Source organism: Homarus americanus, unplaced genomic scaffold, assembly GCF_018991925.1.
Source record: "Homarus americanus isolate GMGI-L3 unplaced genomic scaffold, GMGI_Hamer_2.0 scaffold26351, whole genome shotgun sequence".
In the NCBI taxonomy this organism is placed as follows: domain Eukaryota; kingdom Metazoa; phylum Arthropoda; class Malacostraca; order Decapoda; family Nephropidae; genus Homarus; species Homarus americanus.
In genome coordinates this window covers 817,293-823,590 of record NW_024724368.1, presented here as the reverse complement: position 1 = coordinate 823,590, position 6,298 = coordinate 817,293, and positions in this window count along the sequence as shown.

The window sequence follows — 6,298 nt, the reverse complement described above, 5'->3', positions numbered from 1 at the left end:
TCAAATTGGTTTATCTGCTTCGTCAGCTCTATGAATTCCAAACCTGACTGACTTCCTGACTGGCAGAATAGTTGAGAGAATATCTTGTTTATGTATACGTGTAATTAATTAAAAGCCCTTGTCTTAAGAAAACTAAAGTTGAAGGCTGGCATAAAGAGTCATAAGGGGTGTCAAGGGGTTGGTTGGGGGTGTCAAAGGGGTGATTGGAGGTGTCATGGGGAATTGTAGTTAGAGGTGTTATGGGGGATGGTGGATAGAGGTGTCATGGGAGGAGCGGGTGTCAAGGGAATGGTTGAGATGGTATCAATGTGGGTACTTACTGTACAGGGGTTTCATGGAGAATAGTGGATAGTGGTGTAGTGGTGTCATGGGTGGTGAGAGGAAGCGTCATGGAGAGATACTGGAGAAAGTTGCCATGTGATGGAGGGGGGATGTGTCAAAAGAGACGGAGAAAGGATGTGTCATGGGAGGAGTGGGTATCATTAGGGTGGTGTGGGTGGAGGGATTTATCATAGGGTTAGTAACTAAGTCATTTACGAAACTATCCAAACACCTCCATTAGTATACCAAACACCTGGCCCTGTTCATACACCTCCTCCAGTGCATTCTTCTTCTTTTTGTTTAGATAAATATAAGACTCTATCGCATTGGTGTTTCTTTTACTTAGTCCGCCATGACCATAAGATTAGACACAGGTCGTTCGTAAGTTCCTGTTGTATGGTAAAGGTTATTATCATGCTCTCTCTCTCTCTCTCTCTCGCCCTTTCTCTCTTTCTTCTTTAGACTTTATCCCTCTCCTGCTTTCCCTTTCGTTATTCCTTCTTTTTTTTTCCTTCTACCTCATTTTCTTCCTTCTTTCCCTATCCTTCCTATATTTCATCCCTTCTCCATCCTCAATTCTTTCTCCATGTTTCCTCTTCCTTCCCTATCCTTCACTATTTATTACGTTCGGCATCCTTCCCTCCTTTCTCTCTTATCCGTCCTTTATTTCTTCCTGCCTGCATCCTCCATCCTTCTCCCATTCCTTCCCTTATTCCTTCCCATCATTTCCTCCATTCCTTCCCTCCTCCCTCCTCCACTCTTCTTTCATTTCTTCTCCTTTTCCTGCCCCATCCTTCCTCCATTTCTTCCATCCTCCCTTCTCTATTCCCCTCTTTCCACGCCCACTTTCTTTCCAGTTCAGGCTATGTTCATCAGCCTCGTCCCCCGGCGAAGCGAGTCTTCCGATCACAAGGATTTGGCGCTAAGACTTCATAATACTCTCCGGATCTGTGCACTGGGTTAGCCACGGTTAGCTGTGAAAGAGGAGCGGGGGAAGGCGAGGCAGGGGAAGGGAGAGGCGGGAGGGAAAAATAAAGATATGTAGGCGAAGGGGAGGGGGTACTTTGGGGGAGGAAAGGGAGGAGGTACTCTAGAGGAGGAAAGGGAGGGGGTACTTTGGGGGAGGAAAGGGAGGCATGTGGAGGGTGAGGTGGGAGGAGATGAACAAAGGTAAGGGAAAGGGGAGTGGTTGTAAGAGGCGGAAGGAGAAGGGGTAAGTAGGAAGGGGAAGGGCCGGGAAAGGAGAGAGAGGGAATAGGGGAGAGGTAAGAATTCCCTTGGCTTATCTCGTTATGGTGTAGAAGTGTCATCCCCTCCTCCTCCTCCTTCTTCATTAGCTGTATATATATATATGGACAAACATACTATATATATATATATATATATATATATATATATATATATATATATATATATATATATATATATATATATATATATATATATATATATATATATATATATATATATATATATATATATGAAGAGGAGGACCAGGGAAAACACAAACATCTTGACTAAGTTGGGTTTCTTTAATCACTAATGTTTCGGAAAATTTTTTGTATAATGTTACGTTTTTTTGTATATCACCAGTATTTTTAAAACTTTTATAAAACTTTCGGGTTTCTGGGCTCTGATGATGGAAAATGATTTTTCCGAAACGTTCCTAAATATTCTATCTATTTCACCATCTCTTACACAGACCCACTCAGTTACACCCTTAGAAACAAACTTAAGAAGCTTTTCAATGAATTACAGTATATCCACCAATTTCTTTTAGACTAGTCTTCAAAACCCAGAGTTCAATTAAAGAATTATTTAAAATTAAAGTCACCATACCCACACACCTGCAATCCTCAGTTGTTTATCAATTTACGTGTGCTAGCTGTAGGGCAGCATATACAGGTAAAACAAAAAGACATTTGATAACTCGCATCCATGAACACTTGGGCCGCTCCGTCCGAACAGTCCAGTTAATCACACAACCACCACATTCAGTTATCTGTAACCACGCCCACCAACATGACCACCCGTTTACACCGTCTGATTTCTCAGTTCTTGGCAGGAGCAACTGTGAGACGGACCTCCTCATTATGGAAGCCTTGCGTCAGTATAAAGTAAGGTCATCCGTTTGTGATGTGGCTTCCTGTGAATTGTTGTGTTTTTCGCACTAAGGCTCATCTAAATTAAGGTAAATACCCCCGGTATATTTTCATTTCACATTTTTTTTTCCTGATTTTGGCTTTGTACTGTACGTAGGTCTCTCGTCATTTTTGTTGGTTTCAAATTGGAGTGCTCTTTCTTTAAATTTTGTGGAAGGTGTATATATATATATACACACAGTATGTAGTGCTGAAAGGATGATACAACATCATTGTTTTCAATGGTTGTCTGGTGTGTTATACGACATAGTTTACGTGCTACAAGATCCTATTTATTGATGCACGGAAATATTTTTAAATAAGAATTGACTGTAAACGGTTCGCCTTACGAGTGGAATAAGCTTAGCAACTTTCTAGTAAGTGCTGGAACTCTGGAAAGTTTTAAAAGGAGGCTAGATAGATTCATTGATTATAGAGAGTGGTAGTAACTCTCGACCGGAGCTGACATGCACAGGCTAACCTGCCTATTGCAGACTCCTTATTTTCTTATATTTTCTTATGTTTTCGTACTCTCAAAGGTTCGGTTATTTATATTTTCCTATTTGTTCTCTATGCCTAAGTTAGAAACCTTGAATGGATGTCTTCTGTCCGGTGATACACACTTATTGAGTATAAGATTTTCCTACCAGAGCTTGTGGGAGAATAAATTATTGTTTTGGGTAAAAGCTTCGGCATAATTTGAGAAGAAACAAGTAGCTTATTGTAATAAGTTTCAACTTAATTTATGAAAGAACAACAAATAACTTGGGCAAAGTTCCAGCACAACTTGGGAAAGAACATCAATCATCTTGGTGAAAACTTCATTTCACTTAAGGAAGGTATAACAACAGGTCTGTGAGCCTCAACACTCGGCCGCGTGTATTAAGACGTACCTGTCTCTTCCACTTTCCTTTTACACTGATAAGCGTGGGACGTAAAGCTGCATTAGTGGTGCTCCTGCCTCTGTTTCATCGGGTGCAAGAGATACTAAAATGGTTTTACAGCACAAGTGTGGGCAGCAGCAGGAGGAGGAGGAGGAGGAGTGAAGCAGTGTGCGTGTGATATTCGTATTCTATGTTGGTCTTCGAATTCACAAGCATATACTTTTTTATTATATTTACATTAGAATTCACGAAAAGGAAAGGACAAATTAATCACATTCGTAAACTATCACAAACTTCCCGTGAATGTTTATTATCACAAAAGAGAATAGTCAATATTGAGTTACAGATAACCAAAATGGTCACGTGAAGCCATCAGTGGCTTGAGTTTCGCAAAGTTTGAAAACAAGTTAGTTAATGATCTGTAAATTTCTCAAGGATAAAGGTCATTTCTTCCAAAGATACACGTATAAATCCTTTGCGTGATTCACTTTTGAAGTTTTAAAACTTTTTTTATTCGTCCATTTCACTAACCTAGTGATAGTGATCAAATATGTTGACATGAATAATTACACTAAGACGGATTAAGTGATACAGCCGCTACATCCGCAGGTATATCTCCTTACGACCAGATACTAATATGTCGACAATTAATAAATGCTGCCTTTTTTATCAATATTTGGTACTAAATCAATTGTTAGAAATAGTGTTTTCACAAGGAAAATGGAAATGGGAAATATATAAGCTGTATATCGCTCCAGACATGACCTTTTATGAAATGCACCGTGAGGTTGGCAATTTGGTGTACGATAAAAATCAATGTTTTTCGTGTTATTTTAATCACGATCGAATAAATGTTAAATCACAGGTTATGGTAAATACACTGCTGTTATTAGTGTGGATGTCTTATTACTTTGTTAATGATACGGAAATTTTTCTTAAAATAAAACAATTATTTATTATTTTTGTCGTACCACCGTTTTCATTAATAAAACCAAGTAGAGGCGAAACTGTTGCACTCAAGTAGCAATACGGGCAGGGCTGGTGGTTAGTGTGATGGATAAATGGCTGTACTTAACCGACTAATAAACAGTTATTATGATTTGGTGGTCCAGGAATATGCATACATCACAATGGGTGATACTATAGTCCACCATGGCCAGGTGTTGAGTCCCTGGTTTCTTCAACACCCAGATATAGCCCGCACTGACAGTCACCAGATCTGAAGCCCAGAGTAACGTTCTGGGCGTGACTGATAAACAAAAGGGACTTACTGTATCCTGTATATGACAAGAATTAGACAACAATAGCTAAACAGTGTGTATAATGTATGGAGATCGCAAAGATCTGTCAGGAATATGATAAAATATATGTAAAAAATTGGTAGAAGAATTTTACCTAGAGTGCTTGAGAAACTGATAGATGCTCGGGATTCACACACAAATTATTTGATAAACATTCTGAATTATAACTGAGACGAACAAATCAAAGTAAATGTATACGTTTTAATCTTCTTACTACAATATTAAATCATAGTTGCAGGTAGTGGCGGTCTGTTCTCATTCAGTGACTATACATTAAGCCTCGTGCTAAGGTTTTTGCACTTACCTTTTATATAATATCTCTTGATCACTTGGTTATCAGTGACCCAAGATATATAAACAGGTATACAACATGATGCAAAGTTTGATTATCACTTAAAATTAACAAAAACATTTTCTAACTTCATTTTATACAACCAGTAATTGATGTGGAGGATTAATGGCCGACTGTTGCCAGTGAGTGGAGCCAATAATAATTTGTATTTATTCTTTGCCAGTTATATATTATCGACGGCATTAAAGAAGTGAACGATATTACGGCGTTAAAAATTATAACTTTTGGAAAGATTACAGGAGCTCATTTTCAGTAGAGATAAAACGTCACCTTTTCTGATAGTGTAATTTTATAAACTTTACTATATGAATGACTTACTTCAATAATTGCTGAGAAGCAAAATGGACTAAATACTTTTAAGGGTATCAAGATATTCTATTGGGTGAGTGAACGTTTTAACACAGGTGGGCGGTGTAGCTGCTTGGAGACTTCGTGTTTTTTTTTGGGGGGGGATTACTTGTCGGTAAAAACAGAGAAAGCTGTATTACATCTAAAAATGAGTTAACATCTTCTGGCTACATGAATATTGAAATTTCAGTTGTCCTTTCTTTATTTCCTTAAAACAAAGGGTGAAACAAGCGACACCCACCACTTGTCTCATCTTACCATCACAATCACTATCCTGCCCACTCAGCAACCAACCACCCTCAATATTACCCTCACCATCACTTTATTAAATAGTTGTACACTTATGACGCCCGTATCAACACTGCCATCCTCGTGTTCATCAGGCATGTTGCTACTGTTATTGGTTCTGTAACGCTGAAATATATTTTAAGAAGACTCGCCTCCCCCGCCCCCTCTTGCCCAGTGCTGCTTCAGCCTTGTCCCTCGAGTGTTGGGCTTGTATCGAAGCCAAATCTCCTGACTGATAACAATTTTGAGAGAGTAAGTAAATAAAGAATAAACACTGAATAAATATATAACGTCATTTTATTGTTATCTATTACAGTTTATAGTCACATAATAAAGTATTTGTGTCCAGGAAAATATAAAATATTTGTATTCATGAAAATATTAAGTATTCAAATTCACATTCGAACACTGAGCCTCTGTAATCACCTCGCCCTTGATGTACAGTGTAGCATCTCACCCTGGCTGGAGACCTCGTGTCGTGAAGATCGTCTGAATAAATGGGTGTGTGATGCAGATGTCCATGATGGTACAAGGAATATATCACGAAGGAACTGCCTTAGACTGTGATCACACAATGGTATTCTTAATTGGTTCTCAGCGCTGATGAACCCCGGGTCTCATCGCGTTTAGTCCTAATTAGCCCCTACTCTAATGGACCTCAGT